Genomic DNA, 16507 nt, shown 5'->3' on the forward strand with positions numbered 1-16507 from the left:
TCAGCCAGAGGGGAAAGAGCAGATTAAGCCATCATGTCCCATGCCCCATGCCTCAGTAATCAAGACAAATAATATTTTAATGCAATATTCAAAAAAATCAAACTAGCAAACTCTGGCCATGGGCCATCTGCCTGTGTTTGTAAATAAAGTTTTATTGAAACTTCTTTTTAATTGGAATGATTCCAAGCTGTATTGGAACTAAGTTCGTTGTGCGCCTTAAGGTTTATACCCGAGGCAAGCCCTTGCTCACCTCACCGCAGACCTAGCCCTGCCCCATATCCATTCCCTCATTCCCTCATGGGTACTATACCTGCAGAGTGGGAAGCTCCAGAAGACAGAGCCAACAGTTATTGAGAACTTACCGTATGCCAGCCACTGTTGTAAGCCTTCGCACATAGTGCCTCATTGAATCCCCCCAACAATCCCATAGATAAATACAATTATTCATCCCATTTTACAGATCAGGCATTGAAAGGTGAAGAAGCTTCCCAAGATCTAACAGCCAGGAAGAGGCAGGCCCAGGGTTTATATCCAGGCAGTCCGATGGCTTTGAATGGAGGATGCTTAGCAGGAAGAAGGATGACTTAGCTCTGGGAAGCCATCATAGAGGAGGAAAGGGGTTGATGGTTAAGTAGGAGTTTGCTAGACAGAAAGAACAAGTACAGGCTGCAGTAAGTGAGGGTTTTAGAAGAGCAAGTCCCTCGGGAGAGGTCCTGTCTGGCTTCTCTGGGCCCAGGCCCTACCATGGAATCAGAGCAGCAACAAAATCATACATATAACCAGCATTTATTCAGTGCTTACCCTGTATGCTGGGTATGCAACTAAATACTTTAGGTGCATTATCTCATTAAATCTTCAAATTAACAATGAATGGCTACTAGTCTTAATTCTGTTTTACAGAGGAAGAGTCTGAGGCTTGAAGAGGTTAAGTAACTTGCTCATGGTTGCACAGATGGTAACGAGCTGACACAGAATGCAAACCCAGGGGGCATTGTTCTTATTGTGGTCCCAGCAAAACCCAAGAACCTGGCACCAGAGCCACAAACTGAGCCAAACCCTGCACCAGAGGTTCTCAAACGTCCTTGTGCATCAGAATCCCCTGGAGGGTTTATTAAAATGGATAGCTGGGTCTCACCCCTAGAGATTCTGATTCAGGAGGTCTGGGGCAGAACTGAGAATTTGCATGTCTAACAAATTCCTGGGTGATGCTGAGGCTGCTGGTCCAAGAACCAGACATTGAGAACCTATACTGACTCTACAGAATCCAACAACAGCAATGCCCTCCTCAGCTGCAGCGGGAAACATGAGCACAGGAGGTAACTAAAAGAAAATGCTTCCTTCTTGGTACATAGATCAGAATCAACCCACTGCTGAGTTTTCAACCTTTCCTTTTCTCTGATACTTGTACTGAGCTTCTTGATTGTCCAGGCTCTTCGTATTTCTGCTCATGTGGGCTTTAGGGATTAGGCAGCCCCATGTCCCACCACCTCTTTTCCAAACCTGATGTGCTTTTTGGATGGACATAGACTTCAAGCACCATGACTGTGAGGGAGGAAGAGCATGATGATCACGTGTTTCCTGGTGGTTCTCCAGGCTCCACGGGGCTTTAATTATACCAATTAGTAATTCATTCCATGTATTAGTCAGAAGTCTTGGTGTTACAAGTGCATAACCCAATTTGAACTGGACTGGGAAAATCGGGCACTTACTGACTCACAGAGCGTGGTCACAGGAAGGGCAGGGTGGCAGCTGGGCTGCAGGCGTGACGGACCAGGGCTCCAAATGCCACTGGCCTCGGCCCTTCACCCACGGCCTCTGCCTCTTCCTGAGTGTCAGCCTCAGCCTTTCAGGCAGGCTCTGTCCACAAAGCTGGAGACACGGCTTCCATCAACTATCAAGCCCTCCTGTTTCAGCCCCACCTTGCAATAGGAGCAAGGAGACGGGGTTCCAGGATTCTGGAAAGAGCTCTGAGTAGCCCAGCCTGGATAGTTGTCCATCCCTGGACCAGAGCCCTTGGGCATTTTAGTTGTCTACCTATGTCCTATCTGGGATGAGGTGGGATAGGTTTTTAAAGGATGTGAGATCTCCCTCCAACCGTAATGTTGGATTGAATGAAGGGGCATTTTCCAGAACACTGGAGGAGATGCTGGGCAGGAAGATAAACCCCACAGGTGAATAGGTGAGTGAATGGAAGGATGCATGTCTTCTTAGTCTCAGTCACCGAGTTGGCAGCTGCAGTAGAGGGAGAGAGGTAAGCCCGGAAAAGCCCGGTCTTCCCGGAGCTCACAATCTAGAAACCAGGCTAAGACATGCCATAGATGTCGGTGAAGCTAGGTAGGAATTTCTGCGCATCACAGTGGGAGGCAGGGCAGGAGGATCACAACGTCTTTGAGAAAACCTAGGTTCTTCTGACCAGGCTCACCCACAGCCAACTTGTGAGCACTCACTCCGTGTTATGGAACATGCCTGCACTCAATGGACTTGGTCAAGTGGAATGCCTGCAGGTGGCATTCAGCCTTGCCCCCGGTCAGCCAGTCACTCGAAAAGCTGTTCATAAAGCTCCCTGAGAAAAAGCATGTACATCGTGGCTGGTGGCTGTCCCCACCCTGCTCACATGGCCACGTTAAGGACTTTCTTCCTGTACCAACTCAGGCTCTTGCAGCCCTTGCAGAGTAATCTCAGAGAGGAATGTTAGTCTGCCCTGTGCCTTCTGTTTGCCTACTCTGGATCCCTGAGCAGAGACTCTTTTTCCATCCCTTTATGTCATGTCTTTTGATTTCCTTTGTTCCTTTGTTTGCAGAGCTCGGGGACCCCAGAACCGAGAAGTCATGATGGACAGGCCCATACAGGTATGGGGCACAGGTAAGGGTCAGAGAGCACAGAGCAGGCCTCCACTCCAGAGACTCCGGGGTCAAGATCAGGTGTGACAGGGAACTGAGCATGTGTGGTGTGGCCTTTCCACACTTTTAGGAGCATCCCAAGGATACTTATTTCTCTCTTCTGGTCTTCAAAAACTGGCCTGCTCTTGGGGGGAGGCCTGTGGTTGTCCAGACCTGTCTGAGACTGGGTTTAATTCAGGTGAGGGATTTTGATTCTCCCTGGGACTCCTTGCTACCCCAAGCTGTGCCTTTCAGACTTTTTTAAAGAAATGGAGCAATCATGGCAAATCCTCTTGAGCCATTTGACACACTTGTCTCCATTTCTCTGACTGGTGAGCTGGTGCCTGGTGGCATAGAGGACAGCAGGTAGGTGTCATTGGGCTCCTTGGTTATTTTTGTCTTTTCCACATAGCTGGAAAAGACCTTCCATTTTAAGTCTGGCCAGGAGGACAGAGGAAGAATTTGAGGGACGGATGGCTTCAGGAACTCTGTGCAGCAATATGGTGTCCCTGTCACCCATGTGTCCCATTCCATTGGCAATGGGAATGAATGCCAGTACCCTCCCCCCAACACACCGTGCCAACCTTTGCAGAAATGCAGTAAACCAGGCTTAAAGTTGTCTGCCATCATCTCTGTCCTCTCCCCATGGGCATTACCTTTCTCTGTGCCTGTTTTTCCAAGAGCTTTGTGGCCCCTGTCTTTATTATCCTTGTTCCTCATGCTTGGCCACAACAGGTGTCCAGTAAGTGCACTGTCCCCATGAATGGAGCTAACGAGGGGATGAGCTCAACTCTTCATGTAAATTGAAGTGGAGTAGGAGCAATCTCCATCCTGCCACTCTCCCATCATACTGTTGGGTTTGGGGAATGGTAATTAAGAACACCCTTTAAGTCCCCTTTAAATTAAGACTACATTGAAAAACAAGATGCAGGGGTGCCTGGGTGGCCCAGTCGTTAAGCATCTGCCTTCTGCTCAGGTCATGATCCCAGGGTCCTGGGATCGAGCCCCGCGTCAGGCTCTCTGCTCGGCGGGAAGCCTGCTTCTCCCTCTCCCACTCCCCCTGCTTGTGTTCCCTCTCTCGCTGTGTCTCTCTGTCAAATAAATAAATAAAATCTAAAAAAAAAGAAAAAGAAAAACAAGATGCAGTGAGGTTTTGGGTGTTTGTTTGTTTTGTAAAGGTGATTAGAAAATGTGGTTTAGATCTGTGGGCTGAATACATCCCTCACCTGAATTAAACCCAGTCTCAGACAGGTCTGGACAACCACAGGCCTCCCCCCAAGAGCAGGCCAGTTTTTGAAGACCAGAAGAGAGAAATAAGTATCCTTGGGATGCTCCTAAAAGTGTGGAAAGGCCACACCACACATGCTCAGTTCCCTGTCACACCTGATCTTGACCCCGGAGTCTCTGGAGTGGAGGCCTGCTCTGTGCTCTCTGACCCTTACCTGTGCCCCATACCTGTATGGGCCTGTCCACCATGACTTCTCAGTTCTGGGGTCCCCGAGCTCTGCAAACAAAGGGTGTTCCCCCGGTATGGAAGAAAGAACCAGGCTTTGGGCCATGAGTCCACTTCTTCCTGGTGTCCTTGGACAAAGTCATCGAGTCATGGTCACTCTCCCCTTCCTCTGTTCTAGAATGGGGTGTCATCACCCTTGCCTGCCCCTGGACTAAGCTGACCTCAATTACTTACTAATTGCTCGAATTCTTTCTCGAGGTTATTTGGGGATCAAGCGGGAGGATTTATACAATTTGAAAAGGGTTCTGCATGTTCCTTTAGGACACTGAGGCTCAGGAGAGGTAAGCAGCTTGCCCAGGGCCTCTGCCCCTGGTCCCATCTGCCTAGACCAGCTCCTGCCATCCAGAGCTGCTTTCTTGCTGCCTCTCTGCTCTCTCCAGGCTTCGGGCTCATCCAGCAGCTTAGAGGCAGGTTCAGCTGTGTCTAATAACATCCATCTGCATCCTCCCCAGCCATTCTGCCCACACCAGTAAACATTCAGTAAGTACTTGTTTGCTGCCTGGGTTCCAGGCACTTTTGCTGCTTTAAATTCTAAGTGGCTTTGAAAAACCAGCTAAGATTCAAGGCCATGAAAGTCTGGAAGGGGAGCCAGAAAACCTGAGCGTGGGCAGTGGTCTGGCCATTTCTGTGAGATGCTGTACGAGTCTGAGCCGTGTCCATGGCCCCCACCGGCCACAGCTGTCATAAGGACGTTCCAAGCAGGAAAATGCCTCTGAGCAGGTTAGTAAGTCATTAGTGCGTACATATAATTGAGCAAACTTCTCCCTAATGTCTAACTGAGACAAGGATGGTGATCAGAGAGGGAAATGTTTGGTTTGGTTTGGTTCTTAACAAGGAAGAGCCAGCTGGCCGTTGGCCCGCTAAGGGTCTCCAAGCTACATGAAACCCAGAGCCCATTAGTCCTGGAAGGGGGGTGGCAAGGTATGGAAGCTGGACACCGGAAGTGGTCTCATCTACTTAAAACATTTTCCCTCCATCGCTCTCCACACTCAGGAATGGGTGAAAAAATGGTCCTTTTGACCAGCTCGACAGGCTTTTGTGGGCTTGCCTGAAAACCTACATTTATTCTCTTGCTCAAATGTGCTCATGGTTTGCAACACCTGGTTAATGTGCTGCTTTGGGTTAATATATTTCCCTCTCTCCTTCTCTTACACACCCCCCTTCCCTTTTTTTTTTTTTCCATGCGGTCTCTCCCCTCTCTCTGTCTCTCCCTTCACGTTCCCTCTCTCTTCTTTTCCTCCCTCCCTCCCTCTCTGCTCCTTCTACCTGTTCCCATGTCCTTACCCCGGTAGCTCACAAGCCATTAAAGGTGGCTTGCAGAAACAGAAATTAGGAAAATATAAATAAATCGTAAAAGATTCAGATGAGGGCGCCTGGGTGGCTCAGTCGGTTAGGCGCCTGCCTGTGGCTCAGGTCGTGATCTCGGGCTGCTGGGATCGAGCCCTGTGTGTTGGGCTCCCTGCTCAGCAGAGAGTCTGCTTCTCCCTCTCCCCCTGCCCCTCCCCCGTTCTCGTGCGTGCGCGCTCTCTCTCTCTCTCAAATAAATAAATGAAATCTTAAAAAAAAATGTCAAACATGACTTAGAAGATTTTTTTTAAGCTTAGGGGCAGATATTCACAACTGTACTGTGCATCAGTGAAGTCCTTTTGGCTTAATTGATTGCCTAATACAAAAGTCCATTTGGAGGAGGCCCACGTTGTAATAGACACGTAAACAGGTGGCTGCTAGAATGGCTGAGGCCAGCGTGAGTAGGAAATGGACATTTTGACTCTGGGAACAGATTCGTGAGCCTGAATTCTGTGGCCCACAAAGTGACCCGTGTGTAAAACATGTAAAGTAGCTTACAGACTAGGAACATCAGGCTTAAAATATTTTCATGGGTTAACACGACAGAAGAGCATTGCTGAGTTTATTCCTATTTAAATGAATTGCTTTTCCACTAGGTGATAGATGCACATGATTCAAAGTGAAAATGTGATACAAAGGTACACAATGAGATAGCTTATTTGGAACGCATGCCCACTATTACCCCCTCTGCCACCACCCCCAAAAAAGGTAAATCACTCTGAGTGGATTTCTTACCCATGTGTTCCTGTATGCAAATATAACCAAATTCAAAAATAAGTTCTTATTCTCCTCCCTTTTTAATACAAAAGGTGTAATACTACCTATAGGATTTTGCAGCTTTTTTTTCCTTTTATTTAATGACATATTCTGGAGAGTTTTCCATGTTAGTACATCTGAACATATTTATACACACACACACAGAGCTGCATAATATTCCAATGTGTTCATGTCCTTTATTCCAACTTGCATATTCTGCCCATTTTACTGATCTTCCGGTGGGGCTCAGCTGTCTACAGTGTAGGGACCAAGCAGAAGCCCATGGTGTGGCAGTCAGAGCCCCTGAGACCTGGAGACACCCTGACTGATGGGAGACACAGCATTCGGTGTGAGGTTGGGCTTTCTGGACATGAGTGTCCGCCATAGGATATTCTGGTTTAAAACCCTGTGAGTCAGAGTGCCTGGTGGCATCGAAAAGATCATTTACACAGAAAACAAGTAATGCGATATGAATTTATTGCATAAATCACCATAAGTAGTTATCTTTTTTCAACATCAAGAGGTGAAATATTACTTAAGAAATAATCCTAAAAAAAAAAAAAAAGAACTCTGATGAGGTAATAAAAATTCACCAAGGTGCATATGACTTCATCTCCCCTTTTTGTCTTGACCATTTTTTGGAGTTAACTTCTCCATTGACTTGGAAATCAGTAAACCTCTATTTTCAATGACACTATTGGAGAGGCTAAAATAAATTAGTATACTGAAATATATCTCTAGTCTCTTCAATGGATCTTTAACAAATATATTTCTAAAAGTCTCCCTTTATGTGTAATTATTACAAATCATTGATTATAAAAATCAAATGGCTATGGGGCGCCTGGGTGGCTCAGTTGGTTGAGCGACTGCCTTCGGCTCAGGTCATGATCCTGGAGTCCCGGGATCGAGTCCCGCATCGGGCTCCCTGCTCGGCAGGGAGCCTGCTTCTGCCTCTGACCCTCCCCCCTCTCATGTGCTCTCTCTCTCTTTCATTCTCTCTGTCTCAAATAAATAAATAAAATCTTAAAAAAAAAAATCAAATGGCTATTTCCATGGAGAACCGACCTTTTAAAGACAATACAAGATGTCTCCTTTTAGAATTACAAATTTATGCTTTACAACTGCAGATATTTAGTATATTAACTTTTTAGAAAGCAGGGCACATCTGTAGACTATTCCTGCCCTAAACGTTTGCTATCTAAAACAAGGTAAAATCTCTATGTGGAATATGCTTAATTGTCTTCTAAAACTCTGAGATTTTTTTTTTTATTCCACTGCACACCTTTCAGTAACCTGACATCTCTTTCATCTCATTAAACTGGCTTCAACTGGGAATACTTCATCAAATTCAGAAGAAATTTGACCCCCACCAAAATCCAGATCTGAAAACATTTAACCTTAAGCTGTGGCTCAAAAAAAAAAAAAAAAAAAAAGCCAATATTTAACAAAGCCTTGATATAAGGTGTTGTTTGAGTCGATGTCTGAGAAATTGAATGACAGCACGATGTGTGCAAGCTTAGTGGGGGAAAGTGAATTTGACTAAATGTAACTAAATGTATTTTACTGAATTATTTTGCTGCAGCTCATAGGCAAACCTCCCAATATTATAGTAATTTTCTTGGCCTTGATTTTTGAGCTGTCCTAATTTAGCTGTCAATATGAATAACAGAATTCACTTTCATTGGTGATGCTTGAAAAAGGAATTCCAAAAATAAAACACTGTAATTGCCTACTACAAAAATATTCCTATAGCCTTTCCATCGGATGTGAATTTGATAGGGTTTCTTTCTGTCCAGATCTTCCCCGATGTTTCCACATTTTCTCTGATGTTCAGGCAGATGCAGACAAATTTTTCAGTCTGACAGCCCCTCTGACTTAGATTTTCTATTTCCCTTGTGTTTGTGCCAATTAAGCCAAGCCTCAGGCTGTGCTTATGACATATTTTCGGAAATTCATTGTGTAAGAGAGGTTGACAGTTTCCTGCACTGTTTTCCTGTGGTCTTCTTTCTTCATTTCTCTAGAATCCTACCCTTTCTCTTCTTTGAAGTCTGTGTGTTTGACATTCTTTGAAAAGATGTTTCATACATTTGGGTTACTGTAATGGGTAATTACATCAAAGAAGAAAGCTCCAAATCACAGACACGGAATGACTAGTTCTAGAAGCATTTCCTAAAGCACATGCCATTCCTTTTCAACAGCTGTTTCTCTGCCATTTATTTTGTGCAAAAGTTCATATTTGGGGTCTGATGTTGTTTCTTGTCTCATAAACTTTAAAATAAAAACTTCAGGGGCGCCTGGGTGGCTCAGTCGTTAAGCGTCTGCCTTCGGCTCAGGTCATGATCCCAGGGTCCTGGGATCGAGCCCCGCATCTGGCTCCCTGCTCCGCGGGGAGCCTGCTTCTCCCTCTCCCACTCTCCCTGCTTATGTTCCCTCTCTCGCCATGTCTCTCTCTGTCAAATAAATAAATAAAATCTTCAAAAAAAAAAATCAGAAAAAAAACTTCCCCATAAAAAAATAAAATAAAATAAAATAAAAACTTCAACTTGAGTAATAATTTATAGAAACAGAATCTAACGCACTTTCAACGATAAGCTATCACTATGAAGTTGAATTTTCCTATGATGTTTGGTACAAGCCGTGTGAATACTTACATTGTTAAGATTGTATACCTACCCTTTTATATTCTGCTTTTCTTTTTCATAATGTGATTTTCATGTACACATGTCTCTGAATTTTTCAGTTTGGGGATAGAAAATTTTAATCTTTTGGCCACGACTTTGATACATCTCCTCCAAAATGAATTATTGTGTCAAAGACTACAAACCATCTTACAGTTTCCTAGAGCGCTTTTGCTACAAGTAAGAGAAAATTATTTCTCAATTGGCTTAAACAATAAAGAAGCGATATAATTGCCCATAATAACTTCTGTGGTGGGGCTGCTCTGGAGTTAATTTCACTACATGGTGACATCCTCAAGGGCACAGCTTGCTTCCATGTTTCTGTTCCGCCAGCCTGAGGGGGTCATCTGTGTCACTGAGCCGCTGTTCTCATGGTCACAAAATGGCTGCCACATTCCAGGCATCACCAGCCCCCAGAGATTTGGCAACATTCAGTGGAAGAGGAGAGGGATATTTCTTCATCCACGTCACTTTTAAAGAGCAAGGGAAATACTTCCCAAAGGGCCATATCTGGCTTCTCTTGCATCGTTCATTCAGTGTTTCATTGGTCAGTGCTTTTCCTACAGCAGTCATGGCAAGGAGCATAGGATTCCTATGATTAATTTAGTGAAACACAGGGCCACATGAAGGAGAGCAGCTTACCTGGAATGGATGGTTTCTGTTCTACAGAGGAAGGATAAGTTTCTGCTATACTTCCCTTCCATGTATTCTAGATTATTCTCTCAAGAGACAAAATCACTTTACAGTACCAACCTGCAACGTCTAAGTGTGTTTGTTCTCTGACAAAGCTGTCTCTATCTTTTTTGCTTATCATTATAAATTTGAAAGTTCGTTATATATAATGAAAGTATTATTTTAATGTGTGTTTCTTTAATGACAACCAAGGTATATGCAGTCCATTTAGGATGAGTTAGTCTGTTTGCAGTTTCTTTAGAGTTTCACATCCACTAAATTTGAAAACCCCTATCTAACCAACTTTATAGAGCAGTTGTGCAAAGGCGTTTACCACCACTCACTATCCCTATACAATTTTCAATCAGAGATCATACCTACTAAGTAAGCCTATATTGTAAAGTCTTCCTTATAAGATGTCAACATTTATAAATAGGAAAAAGCAAGCAAGCAAAAGGGTAAAGGAGTGTATTGGGAGGTATTCACTGCCAAAGCATTCCAGGTACTTGGAAATTGAAGGGAAGGCAAATTGCAGCTGGAGCAAGAAGGACGCCCCTTTGGCAAACAGTGAGTGGCCCTCTCCTAACAGTCCCTCCCTCCCTCCTATCCTAGCATCAAGTCTGCCATTTTATCATCCTGCCCCACAGCGACTGGAAAGGCAAGCAGCTGGGTCCATCCACCTGTAGCTTGTCATAAATCTTCTCCAAACCTAGAGGATATTCCAGCCACTTTCTCACTCTCCTCTCTGGATGCCTCACTGCTACTCAGAAGGTCCTCTCCCTTGTGATCAAACGGGCAGGCGAGTCCTCTTTCAAGCTGTCACCCCCTTATTGTGCCCCCTGGTTCCATTTGCCTCGAATACTCACATTCTTCTGGAGGACCCTAGCTAAAACGACAACAGCAAAAAGCTTTTTCTCTAATATTTACCACTCCAGATAGGTTGTTTTAAATAATTATTCTGGGGACACCTGGGTGGCTCAGTCAGTTAAACATCTGCCTTCAGCTCAGGTCATGATCCCGGGGTCCTGGGATTGAACCCCACATCAGGCTCCTTGCTTAGCGGGGAGCCTGCTTCTCCCTCTCCCTCTGCCTGCCGCTCCCCCTGCTTGTGCTCTCTCTCTGACAGATAAATAAATAAGATCTTGAAAAAAAAAAGAATAAATATGTTATTCTGTTAAGAGACCCTTAGTGGGGGAACTTACTTCTGTTGGGGTTAACAAGAGTGAAGAGATCCAGAGCTCTGTCATGCCCCACTCTTAGCTGGCTGTCTGGACGTCCACCCAGAGAAACTCTGCAAGCTGCTACCATTGTCATTCAAACCTGGTCCACCCTCTCTCGTCCCATCTAAGTCGTGAGTTGCTGTGGGTGGATGCCTCCTTCACCATTGGCCACATGGGGACATAGATCATCACTCGGTCTGTCTCCAGAGAACCCCATCCTAATCTAAATGCTGAATTGCCACGTCAGTTAGGAATTGTCTCTCTGACAAATGCATTTTTTCCCTCTCAGTTCTTCTTATTCCCACATGGAAAGAATTTAGGGGAAAAACAAACTCCTTGTGTTCACCCCTGCTTAACCCATTGTTTCCTTATGGTTTGGCTAATAGAAGCCCTTGTGAAGAAGAGAAGTCCTGCCCTTCAGCGTGTGGGCACAAGGGGGTACACAGTGCATGCACGTGTTTCCATATGGTGTTGTCAAAGCACTTCCCATAAGTGACCTCAAACTGACCCCCGTCTAAAGATGGGCCCCAGGGTAGAATCTAGAACCAGCCCTTCAGATTCTTAATCCGAGCTCCAAGAGCTACCTTTGAAGTGGCCTCCAGATTCAATGCTCCATTAAAGCAGAAGTGAAGATCCCTGGCTAAATAGGACAAAGGCAGCTTCTCTTTACCCCACTAGGCATCAGACCAAAGCTACAAGTCATTCGAATGTGGGAGTGTACGTCGGAGTCAGTGACGTTGCCAGAAATTGGCACATTTGTCAGAACACCTTGCATTTTGTCTGTTGTGAGATCAGCGTGTGCCCAGAATCCTGTGAGTCTGTGGTAATATTTTTATTCTTGGAGAAAAAATAAGAAGACGATGTTCAAAGGCTTTCTCTTTGTTTTCCAAATTTCCCCTCAGCACTGAGTAATTTGTTTTCCACTAATGTAGGACTTTATCTTTGGTTAACGGGGACTTCCTCTGAGTTAAGGCCCAGGGATATGGATTCCCTGAGAATAGTTCCCCTTTCCCTCTGTTCCTGCCGGGGGGGGGGGGGGGGGGGGGGAGGGGGTCTGGAAGCACAGCTTGGGGTGGGACCAGCTTCGAGAGAAACATTCCTGCATCCCCAGTTGGGAAAGGAGCCAGGATATTTTTTTAAATGTTGCCTTTTGGCAACCTTCTCTCCATGTCTCAGGGTTTCGCTTCTTTCTTCAACAGCTTCTCATCATGTCTTAACCACCACCATATTTCTTTAAGATGATGATGAAAAAGTGTCACTTGGGAGGATTCTCAGTGGTAGCAAGTGCCTCCCTGAATGCTGGGTTGCAGTTTATCCCAAAGCCTTGTTAGCTCACATCTCAAAGAAGAAGGTACTAAGGATGTTTTGAATAATGGAGTTGTGGTGGCTGCTGAAGAAATAGGGAAAGGCTCCATGGTTATCATAACCAGACTTTGGGAGGCACCAGGATATGAATGGTCCAGGAGCATAAACAAAGAGACCTCTGACTGGGACATAATTGCAGCCTGGAATACTTAAAGGCTGTTTCCTCAAGGCAGAAATAAGAGTGTGTTTGACTCCAGAAGGCTGAGCTAGGACCAGTAGTTGTGCTGAGTTAAGTTTTAGCTCAGTATCAAGGAGTACATTCCAACATGGAACTTGATAAAAATGGAACGGGCTGTGTATTAGTTTCCCAGGGCTGCCATAATGAAGTACCACAAACTGGGTGGCTTAAAACAACCATTTTTTTCCTGGGTTGAAATGTTTTCTCTCATGGTTTTGGAAGCCAGAAGTCCCAAATCAAGGTGTTGTCAGGGCTACAGTCTCTCTGAAGTCTCTAGGGACAGATCCTTCCTGGCCTCTCCCAGCTTCTGGCAACATACCTCTCATCTCTGCCTCTGTCTTCATGTGGCCTTCTCTTCTTCTTCTTCTTTTTTTAAGATTTTATTTATTTGACAGAGAGAGAGCACACAAGCAGGGGGAGAGGGAGAAGGAGAAGCAGACTCCCTGCTGAGCAGGGAGCCCTATGAGGGGCTCGATCCCAGGACCCTGGGATCAGGACCTGAGCCGAAGGCAGACGCTTAACCAACTGAGCCACCCAGGCACCCCTTGTAAGGGCCCCTTCTCTTCTTGTAAGGACACCAGCCATACTGGATTAGGGTCTACACTCACAACCTCATCCTACCTTGGTTATATCTGCAAAGGCCCTATTTCATATATAGGGTCATATTCTGAGGTGTCAGGGGTTAGGATTTCAACATATCTTTTTGGGGAACACAATTCCAGCTACCTCTATGGGAGTGATTTCCTTATCCCCTGAAGTGTGCAAATAGAGTCAAAGTGAGTTGTTTTTCAAGATGCTTAAAGAGATGCAAGTATTAAGTAGAGAACAGGACCAGGTGTCTTCTAGGATCTCTTCCAACAATGGCATTTGCTAATTTTATGAGTCCTGTTGTGACGGACTCTACAGAATTCTGGGGCCACACTTGGTCCAGTCTTGGTGAAATGTCATAGGCACAGAAACACAGTCCACATTCTAAAAATCACCAGAAGGAATTCCCATCCTTACTTTTAATTCTTGACAAGCCTCAATAGAACTTCCTTTTTCTGTCCCCGGCAGCTGCTCCTCTTGGGGTCCCTCTGTTCTAGTCAGTACTCTTCAGAATGACAGAATTCCAATTCAAAGTAGTGTTCAACAAAAGATCCAATTTTCTCACAAAACTGTGAAGTCCGGGAGTTTTTATTTTGCCTTGAATTCCATTTCCCAGCTTTGTCTTCCTCTCGGCTCGCTTTGTTCTCAGAAAAACTTTTCCCATATGGTGTCTACCAGTACCCCCAGGCTTAAATATTAGCATTTTAGCAAACTCATTGAGAAAGTTCTCCTTTTCCAGCATTCTAAGGCAAGTCCCAGGGCTCATTCTCATTGGTTCAACTTTACCACCTTGCATTTGTCATATACTCATCCCAAACTCATCATTGGGATTCTGCTTACCTTTTGAGGAGGGAAGGTGAAAAATGGAGATAGCCCTATCTAAATCACACAGACTAGGAATGGAGGACAGTATCCCCAAAAGGAAATAGGGGTACTATTAACATAATAAATGGGAATCACTGTTGGATAGAACAAAGCAATGACTGTCCATTATGAATCTTTGATTTCTTGCTTCAAACCACTGTTGTCTTTTGATAGATAGGTATGTAGGTAGATGGATATAGGTAGGTAGGTGGATAGATGAATGGATAGGTAGATAAATAGATTTCTATTTCTATCTATCTATCCATCCATCCATTCATCTATCCATCTACTTATCTATCTAAAATCTAGGCAGCTGAGCATATGCTTTTGGTTTTTTCTTGCATATTCCTCTTGCCTTTCCAGCTTGTCTCTTTCTATTTATTTCCCAAAGTCTGAATTGTAAATACCTACCAGGCTGGGAAATACTGAGCTCTCCTTTAAGGGCAAGGAAGGAAGAAAAATGGAGCCAGCTAAAACCAGATTCCTTTAGAAGCTGAGGGGAGGGAGAAAGGGAGGAACTCACATTAATAATTTTGTCCCCATCATCTATCAAATCACCAGAGTGATCTTTTGTCATTTTGAGTTGTGGGTGCTTTAAAAATTTGCATCTGTGTCCAGGAAAGTAGATAAATTTGCACATGATGGTAAAAGAAGGCTTCGGGATATAAATACTCTGATGCGAAATTATGGATGCATCCCAAAAGTCTAGTCAAACAGTGTCTGCGTTTTAGCTTCCAGACTTCTGTAGTGGGTCAAGCCAAACTCCCAAATGGGTTTTTAAACTTGAGAAACATCAGACTTGTTTGTTTCCAATCACACAAGCACTCTTGAATTGAAAACAACACTGGGTCATCAAACAATATAAAAATTAATTGATATCACTTATCCTTCTGCCTTCAACACATTTAGCCCTGTGACAGTTCAGACTCAAAAACTCTTTAAACAAACCAACCTCCCCCACATACAAGCAGCCTGCTAAGAGCATTTAAAATCCCAGTCAAGGGCTGTGGCTCTGTCTCTGGAATCCATCCGGACCACCTCCTGTTTCTTTGTCCTACATCATTGGTCTTGCTCTTTCTCACTCTCTGGCTCTGAGGGGAGGTTCTGGTCCCAAACCCTGCCACGACCAGCTTCTTGGGATTGCCCGCTGTCCCACATCCATCAGCTGCAAGTCAGAGGCTCTTCTGTTTTATGCCTTGACCCTATGGTTCCCAGGTGGATTCATTTGCTAGGGCTGCTTAAATAATGGACATTTATTTCTATTTACTTCTAGAGGCCAGAAGTCCAAGATCAAGGTGTCAGCAGGTTTGCTTTCTTCTGAGACTGCTCTCCTTGTCTTGCAGATGACCAGTTTTTCCATGTGTCCTTACATGGTCTTCCCTCAGTATGCAGTGCCCCTATGTGTCCAAATACCCTCTTCTTGTTAGGACACCAGTCCATCTCTATTAAGGCTCACTGTAAAGGCCTCATTTTAACTTAATCACCTCTTTAAAGACCCTGTCTCCAAATACAATCACATTCTGAGGGTATAAGGGTTAGAGCTTCAGTATAATGGAGGGAGGGGGGCACATAATCAGCTCATAACACCAGGCGAGTTGACTTCCCACTACAGACCCCCAAATCTGCTAAAAATTGGGAGTCAGACATTCCCATGTGGCTAAAGTAATTTCTATTAAGACTAAGTAAGAACTATGATCATTTGGGGACAAAGAGGGGACCAAATCATCACCACTATTTCTGGAAAAAATTAAGTTAGCTGAACAATCCAATAGACGGGCTATGATCCCAGCCCCCAAAAGACTCTAGAAGCTTCTATTTAGATCTGGATATATGTTCTCTCTCCTGGCAGCACTTTTCTTAGCTGCAATTTCTGTTGCTGCATATTCCTGGAAGTCGTTGATTTAAAAGTCAAGCCACTATGGTATCAAAGAATAAAGATAATGACTAACTTTTATCAAGTACTTGCTATGTTCTGGGCACTGAGCTGTCGAGTTACATGTATTATCTCATTTAATCCACACCAAATCCCATTACTGTTCTGATTTTACAGGTAAGAAAAACTATGACTTTGAGTGGAGAAGTAACTTGCCGTGGTCCTGTGGTTCTCCTGCCAGTTCCCACAGTGAGCTCCTAACCAGCTGTGGCCAAGTCTGTTTTTTAAATTGATGGTTTAAAATCAATCTACTTTGGGGCACCTGGGTGGCTCAGTCAGTTGAGGTTCTAACTCTTGATTTCAGCTCAGGTCATGATCTCGAGGTTGTGAGATCAAGGCCCCTGTCCAGCTCCGTGCTGGGTATAATGCCTGCTTAAGATTCTCTTCTCTCCCTCTCCCTCTGCCCCTTACCCACTCTCTCTCTCTTTTTCTCTCTCTCAAAAATAAGTAAATAAATTCAATCTGCTTTAAAAAACTCTTCAAAAAGGAATTTGTGAGGCTCTTCCAGAGGGAC

At 44.6% G+C, this 16507-nt stretch overlaps 1 protein-coding gene across 5 annotated transcripts in view; it reads left to right on the plus strand.

The window, feature by feature from the left end:
- Window positions 1-16507, plus strand: part of PALM2AKAP2 (PALM2 and AKAP2 fusion) — a 330921-nt gene that overhangs the window by 168021 nt on the left and 146393 nt on the right. The gene's annotated exons all lie outside the window — the stretch shown is intronic.

Source organism: Mirounga angustirostris, unplaced genomic scaffold, assembly GCF_029215605.1.
Source record: "Mirounga angustirostris isolate CCGP_5_RB_7025 unplaced genomic scaffold, mMirAng1.0.hap1 SCAF_15, whole genome shotgun sequence".
Classification (NCBI taxonomy): Eukaryota; Metazoa; Chordata; class Mammalia; order Carnivora; family Phocidae; genus Mirounga; species Mirounga angustirostris.